This window comes from Ictalurus furcatus, chromosome 19 (assembly GCF_023375685.1).
Source record: "Ictalurus furcatus strain D&B chromosome 19, Billie_1.0, whole genome shotgun sequence".
In the NCBI taxonomy this organism is placed as follows: Eukaryota; Metazoa; Chordata; class Actinopteri; order Siluriformes; family Ictaluridae; genus Ictalurus; species Ictalurus furcatus.
Window position 1 is genome coordinate 17,781,079 of NC_071273.1, and position 17,941 is coordinate 17,799,019.

Below are 17,941 nucleotides of genomic sequence, written 5' to 3' on the forward strand. Positions count from 1 at the left end.
TCAGAGGAGGCTTAACCCAGGATGCTCTTGGACATTATGTGGCCTACTGCAGGAGGTCTCCATGTGTCTGGGAGATGTATGATGACCTGAGAAGTGGAGTGACAGGAATGTCAGAAAAAAACAAAATATGCCCACATGCTGTGTTATACACAAAAGACTGAATGCATTGTTTAAATTTAAATACTTTCACAAATTCAAGTATTTTTGTTCTAAGTGTTTTTAAGTTGAAGTTTTTAAAGGTCCATTATTTGCGTCAAAGGATGTTTGATAGTTCACAGTAATTCAATTTCACAAGTAAAATCATTTTGGCTTAAATCTTAATTTATTGAGTCATTTAAGTCATTAAATTTCCACACACACACACATACGTACATACATACATACACATATACGTACATACATACATACATACAAACATATATACACACACACACACACTTGGCCTATGTATGTATAAACAGAGCTACAGCAAACAGATTATGGTGCGTGTATTTATTTATGACAATGTTAATATTACGACTGTTATTCTCATAACAACATATACAGAAACAAGTAAAAACACTTATCTTGGAGTTCGTGTTACATTTCACACATCCTGTGATCCGCTGTCTCTTAAAAGTTGAAAACGCACAGTGGATAGGTAACAATTACGTGAATGCGACTATTTAATGTGATTTGTCGTTTGGATTTTACCTTGTTACTTCAACTGTATTGTTAAAATAAAAAAAGACAGTCGGCACAAACCGGCACAAACGATTGAGACTATTTCGGGTTAATTTGGAGCATGTGTGGGGCTGGTGATGTCATCTCATAGAACTTAATGCCTAATATGCGTACACTGCGCTCCTCACAGTGTAATCTGTTAACTGTTCCACAAACACACCTAAAATCTATGGGTGACAGGGGTTTTTCTGTCTATGCTCCTTCACTTTGGAACTCTCTTCCTCCTGAACTCAGGGAAGCCCAGACTTTTGGCATTTTTAAAGCTCTTCTCAAGACACACTTTTTTAAACTTGCATTCGACTGCTGATGTCTTTTTAGATTGTTTTATAATTATTTTTATTATTAATGTTGTTGTTGTTTTTGTTCTTATTAACTTTTATTTGTTTTATTTTTCTGTGGACTGTGATTTTATGTACAGCACTTTGAGAAGCTGCTTTAAAGGCGCTTTATAAAATAAAGTTTATTATTATTATTGTTATTATTAATATATTATAAACGGAAGCAGCACAAACGATTGAGACGATTTTGAATGAACTTGGAGCATGGGGGTTGACCCCAGAATGACCTATAAATATTCTTTTAATATCTCCAAATCCGAAGCAGCACAAACGAGCCTATTTGGAGTGAACTCGGAGCATGTGTGGGGCTGGTGACGTCACCGCACCATAATTAAATGCCTAATATTTTAAAAACGAAAGAAGCACAAACGAAACTTTTATCAGCACAAAGCAGCACAAACGATTGAGACTATTTCGGGTTAATTTGGAGCATGGGGGGCTGGGTGACCCCAGAATGACCTTTGAATATTCTTTTAATATCTCCTGAACCGAAGCAGCACAAACCAGTACAAACTATTGAGACTATTTTGCTGACGTTTTGTGTTGGGGGGGGGGGGCAACTTCACGCAGGTGTCTAAGCCAATACGTTTCCTGGTTAATTACACTCGTAGCCAATCAGAGATCACCTCTCTTGGGGAGTGGAGAAAAGGGAGGAGGGGTGAAGTGGACTTGGAGGGAATGACACGCGGGAGCAGAGCGGGAAAAGGAAATGGAGTTTTAACGCTGAGGTGATGATGTTTGTAGACTAAAGTACTGCTACAGTAGTGGCGCAAATATCATTTTGTTCAGCGAAGAATCGTGTGCAACTCGCAGTTTGGTAACTTTGTGAACCGTAGGTTTAAGTGAAGTGCAGCTAGGTTATCTACGTTTGTTGTTTTGCACTAGCTTGAAAAAGGCTAAGTATAAACTGTAACCCGTGGACGTTTAAGCTAACGTTGTTGTGAGAGACGGACAGCTGTAACCGCCAGCCGCAGTTTTCACCGTGGAACTGAAGGGACAAGGACTGTGGAGAACTGTGCTAAGTAGCGCGGTAACTACGCCTGTGTAAGAAGGGACTCTACCGCCGAACCTGCATCGCTGAATCGACTCTTACCTGCTGGACCCTCTGCAGCGGATTCATTCACTCAGCTCGTTTCCAAGTCAGATAATTCTTAATAATTAAACTATTGTACAGTTTTTTTGCTGTCATTGACTTGAAAAATTGTAAAATATTTAACAGTTTAAAGTGTGTAAAGATTAAAAGGCTAAAATCTATGTTAAAATATAAAAATGTTGCTACCATATTCAAGTTGGTTGCTAACCTAACCCAGGTGGTTGCTAGGGTGTTACTAGGTGGTTACTAGCATATTCAACTAGGTTGCTAGGAGATTGTTGTGCTAACCCAGTTGGATGCTAGGGGGTTGCTCTCATTCCAGTTGGTTGCTAGGTTGTTGCTAGGTTATTGCTATGCTAACCAAGTTGGTTGCTATAGTGTTTCTAGGAGGTTTCAATATGATCTTAGGCAGTTATTCGGTTGTAGTTCGTTGATTGCTAAGGAAACTCAGCCGGTTGCTAGGGTGTTAATTGTTTGCTATCATAATCCAGCCGTTTGCTAGGGTTTTTTTTTTTTCGGTGGAGCAATGCGGTTTTAATTGTATTCAGTATATCTGAACTAAATATATATTTAAAAAAAAAAAAAAAAAAAAAAAAAAAAATATATATATATATATATATATATATATATATATATATATATATATATTTTCAGGATTTAAAATTTTAAACGTATCTCTATTCCATTCTTTCCCAAAAGCACAAATTCCTAATCCCATACAGGATCTACATTTGTGCTGAGTTTTTGGCTCTACATCAGTTTGTGAACTTTTTGAATAAAATAATGGTAATAAGAGGGAGGAAGATTATGAAGCCCACAACAGGGGCTTTGTCTGTTACATGTCCACATTGGAGGCATGGATGATGCAGACCCTTCATGTACATTATAATACAGTGGGGTCTGAGCACTACTGAAAATGCTTCTATTTTGCATTACTTTCTAATACAACAGTTTTCATTACAAATTATTTTATTCACACAAAATTGAGTGAAAAGTAGAATCTTCAAAATATTTCCATGAATTTGAGTTTCGTAGTATTTAGTACGTCCCCTTTTTGCTTTAATGACAGTGTGCACTCGACCTGGCCTGGACTCTTGAGTATTAAATATCCAAGATATTGAACATTTGACATTCTTTGCTTTAAATATCAAAAAATTCTAAAACCTTCTGTTTGTTTCCACTTTTAAATTTTAAAAATGACAGATGTGGTCTCAGACTTTTGGGCCCCACTTTATGTTGCTGTGTCATGAAGAAACCTTTTGTGTGTGTGTGTGTGTGTGTGTGTGTGTGTGTGTGTGTGTTTTTGTGTGTAGCTGGAGCTGCTCAGACACACATTGGAGACTCTGTGGATGAAGCTGAACTTGGGTCGCTCTGTACTTTGCCTGTGAGTGGTGATGTACAGTATAAAGAGCATTAAGTGATGCTGTTTATGTTAGGGTTGTCAAAGCTGCAGACTGCCATAATGTAGTAAATGAACTGCAGGTTGGTCAGGAGCCTAAAAAGAGTGTAATTGGCCCTGCTGTCTGGGTGGGAAGGATGTAATGTTGTATAAGCAGCAGCAGATTGAAAAGATCTGTGGTAACAGAGCTGCACATGTCTCAGAGGAAGCAGGCATTAGCCCGGCTGTTGTCCGATAGCAACTAGCAAGTGGATGAGAATTGGAAAGGGGGACAAAGACTAACTTAAATATCAAAATCAAAGGTCAACTTTTAAAGTTTTTCAGCTCCTCATTCATAAAGGGATCAGCTACCTGTTTAAACACATCACTAAATGTGTTTAACATTCACCTATCTAACTATTCACTTTGTAATGGTGGCAGTCAAACCTATTGTTTTATTTTCATTATTTACACACACTGTTACAGGAAAGAAGACAGACGGTCCAGGACCCCATGTTTTCTTTTGGCTCTAGTTTCCAGTAACACTAGTGCGGTTAGTCTGAGATGAACGATTACCGTTGTTTTGTGTGCTCTAGTAAACAGCAGGGCAGCTCGGACGAGTGGACAATGTGTCATACAATGTGTCGGATTCTGGAAGCAGCTGAAGGACTCTGTTTCCCCTCCCACCTGGTGAGAGGAACCTCCTCTTTCAGTCCTCACATTCCCAATTTTAGACAAAGGTGATACCTGTTAATATTTATATACCGTAGACACATGTTTGTATGTGATATGGTGTGAAAATATTTAGGTTATTCTACACTTTTGAGTGTGCTGGGTGTACGCTGTCTACCTCACAACACTTTCTGGCTGTATGTGGACCATGGCTTTCTACACCTCACTGAGCCTTTTGTGTCACGCCTTATGACAGGTGATGGTTACTACTACACATGCACTCAGAAAACATATATGAATGATTATGAAAGTTTTGGCAAAGAGTACTGTTTTTCTCACTGTGAATCTCTGCCTTAATGAGACCATTTTGTTTTCCTCACGAAAAAGGAAAACCAGTTACTCTTCTACTTCATTGTAAACACGGAAGATACTAAGTCACTGTGAATAAGACTTAAAAAATAAAATTCATAAGGTCCTCTTGATATCGAAAATTTCTGGTACTGGGAGAAAGCACAGTGTTTGAAGGTATACACTTAAAAAGTTATAAAGTAGGAGTTATATTCTGCTTTGATCTCACAGACCATTATAGAAGACCATTAGGATATGCACAAATCAGCATCATATCATCAAAGCGGTGCAGTTAAGGAGCAGGATACATTGCAGGCAAACTTTTTATTAATGTCAAAAGAAAAGCTTGTGTTTACTGTCTTTGGATCCCTTCTCGCTATAGTTCTGATTAACTTGTTCTTCATTCTCTTTTGCAGATCTAGATAACAATGGCAACGAAGAGCTGAAATTCAGTGTCCTGAAAAGACTTCGTGAGGTAATGTTTACCGCCGTGTGCTTAGCTAGCACACTAGCCAACAAGCTCCAAAGCAAAAACGTGTAGAAATGTCAGCAGACTTTTCAGAGTGACATCACTTTTATTTTATTTTTTTATTTTTAAGCAAGTCACAAACAGTGCATGGTGTATTTTGGGATTGTGTACCTATTTCTAGTGGCACAGCACCTGTGGAAAGCTGCAAAATAATCGCTGTGGCACTTACAGAGGCTGTGTGCGTACTGTCGTCTCGTTCGTCTCGTCGCCTATCACAAAGCAGCGACCAGTTTCGCGTTAACTTTGCTGTATTTTACCACTTAAAATGTTGAGAATTTATAATAGAAACATGAAATACATGTTCATGTATAAATAGAAATATTATAAAAGAGGGGTGGATTGCACAAAATAAACAGCTTGCCTAACTGTTTACAGTCCTAGATGTAGATCAGGATTATCTCAATTGTAGTTCAGCCAGTCTCCTAGTTGTCCTTCTTTTTTTTGAAAGAAATAAAGGTGTCAGTTGCTTTTTTCACATACAAACTAAATCCGCTAGATGCAAACTAGATCACTCACTGTCACAAAGTGGCATATGTGTCTGTGCATATTTATTTACCTAATAAGATTTAAAAGAAAAAAAACCCAGTCACTATCTTCTGTTTCTATTGCAAACAATGAAGTGCAACAAGAAATCACAGGACGATACCCCCTTACAAATCAGTCTTTCGACGGAGGTCAAATGGTCTGTACTTTTAAACCAAGGTGTTTACAAGACTGATTGATGATTTTGTTTCAGTGCCTGGCCCAGAGAGTGTGTCAGCTTTGGGATCATCCAATCAGCCCAGCCTGCATCACCAGACAGTGTGTGAGAAGACTATTGGAGAAATACACAAAGGCCAAGGTGAGTCTAGAGATACTCTGATTCAGTTATTCAGTCTGGTCATGATTTCAGTAGTCCAGGAAAAAAAAGTGTGTGTATGTTGCCCAAGTTCTGATTTGCACCTCATTTTCAATGTACTTAACAGGTTCCTACGTTACCCACAATGCCCGTCGAATTCGAAGCATGTGGATCTCTCATAATCGATGCAGTCAGTGTAATCGTGTGTGTGTGTGTGTGTGTGTGTGTGTGACCCTGAAGTGATGGCAGCCTTCCAGGATGTGGCTCAGAATCCAGCCAACATCTCCAAATACCAGGGCAACCCAAAGATCATGGCTCTCACCAACAAACTGAGCTCCAAGTTCAGCAACCCGCAGGCCTAGGCAGCCGAAGGACACGTGTTTAGTGATGAGGTCAATGCTCTGAAATAGCGCTTACTGCCCCTCTCTCTCTGTCTCTCTCTCTTGCTTACATGATGTATTTCTTCCTCTGCACTAATACGGGTGGTGACTGGATGGAGGTGAGAGAAACATGTAGTAAATGCTTTTTAACTCGCACTCTAGATAGATTTCAGGAATATTAGAGAGCATTGGAACACCACCATGAAGGAGTTAGGCATAGGGAACAGCTTATCAGTGTAAACCATTAAAGGGGAAAAAAGAAAGGGGGAGAACACACGGTCTCAGTTTAACACTTCCTGGAACAGTCCTGAATCGCACTGTAAACAGAACCGGGCTGCGATTGGTGTTTGAAATGGTCCAGTCACTGCCTTTGATACTGAACCTGACTGATTTTAACGTCTTTTCACCCTGACTGTGTACCAATCTTTTACCGCACTTAACCCAAGCTGACACGGAGATTATTCTAAAAGAGTTAAACTGACCATCAGTCCATCCAGTCAGGTCTTAACTAAAGTTTTCTGGATTGTTGTTGGGTTTTTTCTGTTCTACTCTGTGAACAAAACAGGAAAATCACATGGCAAAATGGTTTTGTTTTTTTTTGTTTTTTTTTCCCCTTGCCCCCTTGATCCAGGAGCATTTATTTCGATCTCTGAACGACGATTTCAATCAAAGGTTTTGGTTGTTGCAGCTCTGATGCCTTGTGGGTTTTTAATATTGAAGGTGAATGCATCATGAACCAAAATCAGCCATGCTGTGTTCATATAAAACAGTGGTTCTCAACCAGGGGGGCATGGAGAGATGGGAAGGAGGGGGTGTTAATTTAAAAACAAAAAAAACACAGACTGGGCATCATTTGGGTACTTAATGTATTTTATTGCTTTTCAAATAGAATGATATATTTTATATAGAATGGATAATCATTATACCTTTTTTCCTCCAATATAGGGTGTGCCACATGATGGGGAAGGCTAAGGCACTGATGTAAAAGATCCATAAGACACTACTGCTTTAATACGCTTTAATAACTTTAATAAATTGGATATATGAAAGATTAGATTTAAAAAGAAGAAAATAGCATATGAGTGTAGAATCAGTAACTTGTTACTGTAAGAATGGAGTCACACTCTGATGGAATTGAACGTTATTTTATTCCTCAACGTAGACAATAATCAAGTAACGTGTGTTGCTGTTGGTGTACCAATGCAGAGCGACTGTTTCTAGCCTGAAGTTGAGTATTTTCCCATAACAGCATGGACCAAAGTGTTTTACTCTTCTTAATTTCTCAATAATTACATTTTATTTATTAACTCCAGACACAGGATCCCTTTTATAGTCAGTTTATAGTTATTTGATAGTTATCAAAATATGTTAGTTCCATAGTTTAGTTGGTCGAAGTCAATGAACTGTTACTATAGAAACAACTTTTTTTTAAAAAAAGTAGTTTATTCATTTTAAAAGAAAAGGAGAATCTTGTGTATTGCAGCAATCACACATCCTCAAATGTCCATGAACTCCTGGCCAGAGGACACGTGTTGCTCTCTTCTAGCCAGTGGGCGATACAGTGGAAGTGAAATCTATGCTGAACATGAACAAACACACACACACAGTATTAAGGCACCACAACCTGTACAATGATGCATATTGACTTGTATTCTATTACATCCAAATCACTGAGGTATAGAAATGCAGTGAAGAGAAGGACAATGTGTGTGTATATGTCTTATGTTACACACTCCCCTGGACACTGGGCACTCCTCAGGTCTGACAGCAGGCTCTTTGGCCTCACATTCTCCACCTGCGCGCACACACAAAACACACAGACACGTCAAACAGTAAGCGGGAACTGGCTGCAGGCAGAAACTAAAGTTGTGAGCATGGAAGTGAAGAAATGTTGGACCACATGCTCCGTAACATTAGTCGACACAATCAGTTGAATTTGTTGCTCTACCACAACATCACCATTTTTGCTGCAAAATCTGTAAAGACTAGAAAAAGACCAGGTTATTTATTAGCCCATGCCCATGATCACCTCAGATTCCTGTTCTGCTTTTGTAGCTCATCCACCTCAAGGTTTGATCTTTTGCGCATACCGAGATGGTTTTCTGCTCACCGCGTTTATAAAGAGTGATTATACGAGTGACTAGATCCTTCCTGGCAGCTCAAACCTATCTGCCCATTTTCCTCTGATCTCTCTCTCATCGACAAGGTGTTTCCACCCACAGAACTGCAATATTTTGATCTTCATCTAAGTCGTTGGTATTGACAAATATAATGTGTGTAAAATAACACAAAATAAATTCTGATCCCTCATGTCTTTATAAAGTAGACGGTTAGTGTATCGCATCACTAACACAGAGGCGCATGGATAATTTTGTTCTTTTTGGGCTCTTCACACCTGGATAGCAACGAAGAACCACATCATTGGCTATCTGTTAGAGCTATCTGACCTCCGACCTCCTTGTTAGATACATGATCTCAACACCACTGAGCTAATCAACTGCACTTAATATAAAGGTGATGGTGTGTACACTTAATGTTTCTGTTTTCAGGTGAATGAGGAAACACTCACGCATGCCAGTGATGCTGCTTAAACAAATGGAACATTTCTCCACCTCAGGTTCCTTAGACCCCTAGAACAGAGTGAGAGATGTGTGTTAGCGATAAAACAAACAAACACACACACAAAGAAAGTCTTGATGGTCTGAATGCCATAAAATGTAAATATATACACACACCAATTATGTATAATTAAATAAATATTTTGAGACGGTTAAGCATGTAGGTTTAAAATAACCCCAGAAGAAATCTCAAAACGCACTGCAGGAAACATTATTCCATAATACTTTTTGTCCAATAAACATCATAACTCCAACAAGTCCGAGAAAATTCTAGTTGTTTAGATTTAAAAATAGGATTATCGATAAAACTCAGATATATTATCAAAACGGCATACATAGTTTATATAACTGAGATTATAATTTATATAATTATAGTTTATATATATATATATATATATATATATATATATATATATATATATATATATATATATATATAGTTTAGTATTATAGTTTAGTATTATATTATAGTTTATATAACTGAGAACTGTTTATATAAACACACCGCCGCTCACTTCACCTCTAATATAATCATTTAATATACAGTATTTTAATATACTTTATTTTTATGGTCAGTATCTTTCTACTTCAGTAGGCGTCGCACTTCCACCACTGTGTGTTCCGCTCGTGTTTACCTCCATCTGAGTCCCTAGGTAGAAACGTTTATCTCCAACGGAGTCCCTAGATCCAACTAGTGTCTATTTTTGAGCAACCGATGATGTTTAAACGAACGTTCCTCCGTGTCGTTTTTAGATTGTTTGGGTTTAAACTGGGTATAAAGTTGGATTGATGTTGGACGTTCGATATTGACAGATAAGCGGAAATTAATGGACCATCTGTAAAGTTACATATGACATTGTTAAACATGTTTCTAACTTCAATAGCATTTGAATTGAATGACTTACAGTCATATAACCAACTGTAAAGTGTTCATGTAGGTGTCTGGTATGAGAAACACCTTTCAGATTTCTGATATTTATTAAAATAAACTATTAAATCATATATAAATATTGACATATTTTATTACTGAATAGGCTCATACACAAAATATACCATTATTTAAAGCTCAATACCATTTGCAGGGAATGATGTAAAGTCACACATCCAACTGTACAGTGTTCATCTAGGTGTCATGTATGAGAAACACCTTTTAGATTTTTGATATTTAACCCTACAATGCATGAACCAAAAAAAAACCTTCACGAATGCATAAAGGGGGTCAAAATGTACTTTATTGAATGGTTTTATTCAAAAAATAGATGTCCTATTAATGAATGTATGTATGTATTTATTTATTTATTTATGTCTGTCTGTATGTATGTATGTATGTATGTATGTATGTATGTATGTATTTATTTTTTTCCATATGTAAATGTTACTCAACAGACAAGGTCATTCAATCCATGACGGATGCATGACAGAGATTTATCTATTGCTTATTCAGGTTTAATTTGGATTGTAACCTTTAAAACTGTTTGCATATGTATATTCCTCATTGTTTGCCAATGCATTATGTTATGCTCATCTGTGTCCTCCCATGACACTGTGGTAAGCTTTTCTTCTCTTAATGAGAATTTTACTAAATCTATCAGATATTATAAATTGATTTTGTAAATTAGGGAATAGGCTTTGCAAATGTTGTAACATAAACCTTTTATCTTTTCTCATGAGTGATGATACGGTCACTACATATGTTTGAATGTGTGTAGATGTAAATAAACCTGATAACATTTTTTGCAAACATTAATCCAATGAGCTGTTCATCTCAGGCAGAGAATGGTTTTATAAACACGCAAGAAGGTGAAAGTGAGGAAAGTGATGTAAGTGGAGACTCACAGATGGAGGTGGAGGGTGCTTACTCCTTCACTGGAATTCAGTCGTTTTTAAACAGGACAAAAGGCATGAGATCAGTTAAAGTTGATGAGTTTTTCAGATTTAAAATTGTTCCTTAACTCTGTTAGACTGTTTATGAACAACACAGAACGCACCGGCCAACCAACCTTCACCGACCAAGAAGTGTTTCGTCTTAAAAAACTGATAAAAGTTAGAGAGCAAATAGTGGAAGTGTTACGACACGGCGAAATCGGCGCGGCAGCTCACAAAGTGTAGTGCCGCCCAGGGACGTGGCGGAGGAGGACAACACTTCCTAGTCATACCCGCGCTCGAGTTCGCCGGAGTTCTAATTACGAACACCTGTAAACACCTAAGGTTATATAAGGGCCTCCCTAGCATGAGCTGCTTGCGAAGTAACCGCTCAGCAGCCTCGTCTCTGTTTGTTTACCAAGCCGATTTCATTATAAGTGTTTTCCCTGGTGCTCGACTTCACGCTCGTCTCTCACAACGCTTTTGCCTATATCCCTGATATACAGCGTACCTGCTCTGTCCCGATTCGATTCTCGTCCTGTGTTCAGTCACACGCCATCTCTCCGCTCGCCCGCGCTTGTCTCCGTCTACGCTTCTTAACAGGAAGATGGTTAAGTGTCTCACATTTTGCTTTTCCCTATTTTGTGCTGACCTCACGATTTTGTCCGAATACAGCTTAACATTTGCTATGTGTGACATAACGCTGGGATCTTTAAACATTAATGGTGCTAGAGAGGATGTGAAGAGAGCGTCCCTTTTCAGCTTGTTTAAGGTCAAGAAGCTAAATGTCATCTTCTTACAAGAAACACATAGCACAGCTGATAATGAAACTGCATGGAAGAAGGAATGGGATGGGGAAATATTTCTCAGTCATAAGAGCAGTAACAGCGGTGGAGTTGGCATCTTGTTTTCTAGAGACTTTTTACCCATCTCTTGTGTGACTGAGGAAATCATTGAGGGTCGTTTATTAAAAATACAAGCTGTATTTGAAAATGTCAAATTGATCTTTATGAATGTATATGCTCCAACTGAAAGGGTGGGTTTCTTAAATATTTTAAATACTGTTATTAGTAATTGTGGTGATGATGGATACATGTTCCTGGGTGGTGATTTTAACTGCACTGCAAACGCAATGTTAGATAGAAACCACCCAGAGCCACATGGAGCTAGCAAGGCATGTCTGGTTAAATTAATCGAGGAGAATGATCTATGTGATGTTTGGAGGCTCTTCCACACTACTCAGTGTCAATATACTTGGGCTCATGTAAAAGATCATTCTTTGTCTTTGGCCAGGCTTGGTGGATTTTACTGCTTCACACATCAAAGCAACATACTGAGAAGCTGTTTAATACACCTAGTTGGTATTTCAGACCATTACCTTGTACAAGTTTCCATCTTTATCAAGGATGTGAAATGTAATAGCGCCTACTGGCATTTTAATGTGTCTGCTGTCTGATAATGTTTTTAAGGATGCTCTCATGTATTTTTGGAGAAGTTGTACAAAAACAAAATCTGAATACACTTCTCTACAACAGTGGTGGGACATAGGGAAGGGAAAGATCAAACAGCTGTGCCTACAATACGCTCTCAATGTCACAAGGGACACGATGAGGTCTATGAAAGATTTGGACAGTGAAATAGTGAAGCTGCAGGATTTGGCAGACTCCACTAGAAAAGGAGAACACTTTAAAATTCTCCAGAGGAAAAAATCAGCTCTATCTAACCTGTTGGGTTTTTCTGCCCAAGGTGCTCTGGTTCGCTCTCGTCATCAAAACGTTGTCAAAATGATGCACCCTCTCACTTTTTCTTCGGCCTTGAACGCAGGAATGGACAGAGGAAGCTCATGCACTCTCTGCGGTCCAGCACCGGGCAGCCGCTACAGGAGTCTGCGGAGATCCGTAAATGTGCAGTTGCTTTTTACGAGACGCTTTTCAGGAAAGAGTTCCAAGAGAAACCAGAGGTGGCGCAGTCCTTTTATGAGGGTTTACCCAAGGTCTGCGAGGACGTTAATGCAGAGCTGGAAGCTCAAATCTCTGCTGACGAGCTACTTTCTGCATTGCAGAGCCTAGAGAGCGGTAAGGCACCCGGTATTGATGGTCTTCCTGTGGACTTTTATAAAGTGTTCTGGCCTGTGATCGGAAAAGATCTACTGTTTGTTCTCAGAGCCAGTTTGAACAAAGGACAACTACCACTGAGCTGCAGGAGAGCAATCCTTACTCTTCTCCCTAAAAAAGGAGATTTACAGGAGATCAAAAACTGGCGACCAGTGGCTCTTCTCAGTCCTGACTACAAACTTTTATCAAAGGTGTTGGCCATGAGGCTGAGAAACGTTATGGAGCATGTCGTTCATGTTGATCAGACTTATTGTATACCCAACAGGTTGATATCTGATAACATCATCCTAATTCGTGATGTTTTGGACCTCTCCAAATCATTGGGCTGTGAAATCTGCTTGATTTCTTTAGATCAGGAAAAGGTCTTTGACAGAGTTGAACATCAGTATTTGTGGCAGACGCTAGACACGTTCGGGTTCAGCTGTGGTTTTATAAACATGGTGCGAGTCTTGGACAGTGACATTGAGAGTATTTTAAAGATCAACGGTGGTTTAAGAGCTCCATTTAAGGTTCAGAGAGGAGTCAGACAAGGCTGTTCATTATCTGGCATGCTGTACTCCTTGGCCATAGAGCCTCTCCTACACAGATTAAGATGGTCTCTTTCAGGTGTAAACCTTCCTGGATGTGAAACAGTTTTTAAAGTATCTGCTTATGCTGACGATGTCGTTATCACCGAGAAACAAGAAGATATTGATACCTGCTGGCTCAAATTTAGCCTATTACCTGGAGACACTTAAATTCAACATAGAAGCAAATACTCACATCTGCAAACCCAGTTGGAGAAAGAAAAATAAGACACCAGCCGTGAGTGAGAAGAAGCAAGGTTCCAGATTTATTGGTTCCGTTCCACCACACGAGATCCACACCGATGAGAATATATTTTAGAAAGACTATCAATACCAATTGGGTTTAAAAAAAAAAAAAAAGCTCATCTACATTACCATGATGTTTAAAAAAAAAAGGCTCATCAAATTTACCATGATGTTTTGAAAGAGGCTTATCAAATTTACCAGTAGGATTGAAAGTGGGAGAAAGAGAAAACAATTTTGAGAGACCTTGGTCTCACGGTGGGGGGGACCTCAGATACCCTTATAAATGATTCCTCATGGTTCTCTCTTAAAATTAAGGCCCTCGTCTACACCACGCCTGACCCTTCCTCGTGAGACAAGAATCTTCACCATCTGAATTATGAGTAAGTTTCTTTTACATTTTTCTGTATTTCTGGTTTATAATTTCCTTTCATATTTGTTCTATATCTCTATTTTATATATGGTTATACTGCTTGCAAGTGGTTTACTGTACTCCCTACTTCATAATATCATTATTATCCTTCTAATATCCTACATACCCTACTACTCCTTATATTATTCTTATAATATCTTAATACTCCTTTTTATTATTCTTATAAAGTTATAATGTGTGTGCATTGGGGCCTTCTTGGTGTGTGTTTGCACGCCCGTCCTTGACTGTGTAAGAGTGTGTGTTAGCTATGTGTGTGCGTTTCCTTAACTCTCTTTCTCTGTGACTAATAAACCATAGTGTGTTAATCTTAAAATGTGAATCCAATTCATCAATATCCGCCTAATACCGCTTGTGTGTGTCTAGGTGCCAGTCATCTTTCCCTCTTTCCTTCATTGGAGGGGCCGAATTTGGATCTGAACACTCCCTATCAGATCTTCAATAAAATTACACATTACTCATACTAGGACTCCCTCGTGCTTATTTCATGTCATTTTTATCCACAACACATCTCTACCTCCTTTTTTCTTCTCTTTTTCCTCCTCCTCCTTCTTCTTTTACTTGTCATCTTCTTCCTTCTCCCTCTTATGCTTCTCCTTTTCCTCTTTTTCTTCTTCCTCTTCTTCACTTGACATGTAGGACAGTTAAAATGCTCATGTGCATGGGTAATATAAATATGGATCGGTAAAAAAAAAAAAGGTTTAACTAAAATGAAACAATATCAGCAGGGTTGTTCACTTAGATGCAAGCAGATTTACTTGTACAGATGACATTTTGATCTGCCTTTGTAATATCAATCCTGTTGCTCATTTCATTATCAGTAACCATAAATAATAGCAGATAGTATTTTCTGATTAAAATGTCATCATGCCTGAGTGTACAGCTCTGAAAAATGAAATGTGATCGTGGAAACCTGGAACATACACTGCCTTTTTTTTTTGTACAACCACCAGAGACTGTAACCTGTCTGGGTCAGGATGTCTCCCTGAGATAGTGAGAGCTGGCAATACTTTAGCTGCACACAGCAGGAGCAGGTGAGATGTCATTTGGAAAGTGCTTATTACATACTTAATGGCATTGACTAACCTTCAGTAGTCAACGACTATTGAAGAAACAGCTCAAAAGTAAATTCAGAGCAGATACATCAGATAAATGGAGTTAGTCTGTGGCTTCGACCTTCAATTATCAGGAACAATTGACCGTTCCTGTTCTACTCGCGTATCAAACAGAAGTGGACTTAATGTCCAAATATTCTTGTTAAATGTGACTCCAACTACTGTGGGTTTGAGTGGTATTTGATATGCAGAGTGTTTTACCTCGGCACCAGGTGACTGACATCATGACTCACTACGTCTAATTTCATGAAGGCACCGGACCCCTCATTAGAACAAGCTCTCCTTGGTTTGGACCACACACTTTTCATGTCATTATTTTCGCTTGTGGTGCATCTGTTCTAGAGATCACTGTTTATAACAGTATCTGCTGCTATTTACAGCTGACAGCAGGTTCATTAACACCCATCTGAGTCAGCATCAACAAAATGAGGCTTTGTATTTATTCCATGATAAGCTGTGTTTAATGCCTGAGAACAAAACGCAATAATAAACTGAGTATTCATTTCAGCATGACCTGGTGGTATAAACTGAACAGAAAGCTTTTCTCTGTAATGAGGTTGTTCTCTATGTGTGTTTATGTTGCATGTGCACAGACAGCTTATGCAAAAATAGTCTATAAATGAATCAAAGGAAGCAAAGTGCTAGCCTGATGGAGTAGGAGACAAGCCTAGAAGCCAGAGAAGCACTGACACAGGGTCTGTGATTATATAAAGTAAATAGTTACAGTGGTAGAAACCACCATGCACCATTATCAAAATGATTTTATTTATTACTGACTTCTTCTAATTATTAGTCTGTTTGACTAGTCACTGAATTGAATGGGTTTAACCCAAACACCAATAATTTAAAAATCTATAAATGACATCAACACGTGTTCTGTTCTTGGAAAGTTAATTAATTAAAAAACCTCAAATAAATAGCCAATAGTACACATTTCAATTATGTATAAATATATACAGTAGATTATGTTCATAAAATAAGCCTGCAGGGGGGCACAGTGGTTAGGACGTTTTGCCTCACACTTTGGGGTTGTGGGTTCGAAATGTGCGTTGCAATGGGTTCCCCTTCTTGTGCCCCGAGTTCCCTGGGATCTCCCGTGACCCTGTGTAGGATAAGTGGTATGGAATACGGGTGGATGTATGGAAATAAGCCAGCATCGAGAGGGTCTGTGAAATTGATTTTGCAGTTAAAGGGGTCCCAGTTTGAGAACCTTGCTTACAGTAGGTGGTTTTCACACTGTGCACATTTGTGTTGTGCACGGTGGATTTGCGTTCATCTTACGTCATCACAAACATGCATGGTGAACACAACGCAACTCGCCATATATATTTTTAAAATTATTATTATTTTGGTGCTATTGTGCAAAGCAGAATGTCCTATAAAGTTCCCCTGTGACCCATGGTACATGTGATGTCTAAACTAGTGATGTCATTGGCTAAAACATATGTGCTGGTTACTTTACTTTACATCCTGAACAAATGCGGACCCGAGTATGAGTTGCGTTCGATCACATTCATTGTGAATCGTGGCGCAGTTCCAGTGCAACTGAATTCAGCTCACCTCCTACAGGTAGTCTTGGGTTTGGTACCTGGTGCACTTCCCAGTCCACTTGACAGCTTTCATGTTACCAATTTTTCTTGCAAACTGTGATCTGTTTTGGACAAAACTACCAGTGTAAAAGCCTCCTTAGACATATGGGTTTCACACAGAAACCTTGAAATAAAGGGGGCCATGACACATTAACTCATTAAAATATAGTGGTATACTTTTAAAGTGTACTATATATAGATATTCATAGTTTTATCCATGCACTGACTATCCAACCATCCATTTTCTATACTGCTATACCTAGAGCACAAGGAGGCACAAGGAGGGGTACACCTGTGAATGGGGTGCCAATCCATCGCAGAGCCCATGCACTTAATATTTAGACTAAATTGGGACACAAGTGTACTTCTAAACTAATTACAGTTTTGAGTGATGTTGTGAGGATGCTTTAATTATTACACTAGACCTCATGTTTAAGAAAAGTCCCAAAATGCTCTGATTTACCAGTGTCAGTAGAAGGCCGTCCTTGACTTTGGATTTCCTTACAGTGATTTTGAATTCATTAATTCATTCATTATGATTTTTTTTGTTGTAATAATTAGTTTTGTCTTTTATTCACTGATTAGTTTATGTAGCCATGTTTGCAACATAAGTATGTGAATAGACAAAATGACAAAACATACAATATTTTTTGTCTGTCTGATAGAGTTTACCTGCGAGTGTTGTCTAGATGTAGATTAACAAAATGCTGTTGTGGGTTGTTATGGAAGCTTACAGAGGATTCTCAACTTTGTTAAATGAAAACATTGGCCTTACTGAGACAATTCATCATTGTAGCTCTACACCAGAAGTCAAGGTTACTCTGCCTGGTGCTCAGCTCAGCTCTAAACTTTTGTTATCAGAAAAAAAAATACTTTATGTAGCATAGGACATGGAGAGGATCATTTTATTTTTCGATATTGCAGTGATTCATGTGCAGCTGGTTTATAAGAGCTGCTCTGATATGAGAAAAAAAGAGGGACACATTCATTTGAGCATTACATAAGCAGAAACTTTGTTAAAGTGCTGGAAACTTCCAGAATGGTCCGACAGCAGCCAATCAAAACTTGACAGTGTGAGGACTTCATTCTCTGGATTGTTAAAAG

At 38.6% G+C, this 17,941-nt stretch overlaps 2 long non-coding RNA genes across 10 annotated transcripts; one reads left to right on the plus strand and one right to left on the minus strand.

The window, feature by feature from the left end:
- Nucleotides 1–1,591: 1,591 nt before the first annotated feature.
- Nucleotides 1,592–10,652, plus strand: LOC128623532 (uncharacterized). Of its 8 annotated transcripts, XR_008388597.1 has the most exons (10): nucleotides 1,598–2,200; nucleotides 3,468–3,538; nucleotides 4,129–4,222; nucleotides 4,341–4,460; nucleotides 4,969–5,027; nucleotides 5,818–5,922; nucleotides 6,160–6,311; nucleotides 6,931–7,019; nucleotides 7,245–7,280; nucleotides 7,462–7,590. It is a non-coding gene; the product is annotated as an uncharacterized LOC128623532 (long non-coding RNA). The 8 variants fall into 8 exon arrangements; XR_008388591.1 differs by adding an exon at nucleotides 9,510–10,652 and having other exon boundaries at nucleotides 1,592–2,200; nucleotides 6,931–9,016; XR_008388594.1 differs by having other exon boundaries at nucleotides 1,594–2,200; nucleotides 6,931–7,280.
- LOC128623534 (uncharacterized) lies at nucleotides 7,972–11,501 on the minus strand. Of its 2 annotated transcripts, XR_008388599.1 has the most exons (4): nucleotides 10,906–11,501; nucleotides 10,754–10,783; nucleotides 8,869–8,929; nucleotides 7,972–8,094 (listed from the first exon to the last, which is right to left on the minus strand). It is a non-coding gene; the product is annotated as an uncharacterized LOC128623534 (long non-coding RNA). The 2 variants fall into 2 exon arrangements; XR_008388598.1 differs by having other exon boundaries at nucleotides 10,754–11,501.
- Between the last annotated feature and the right edge of the window lie 6,440 nt (nucleotides 11,502–17,941).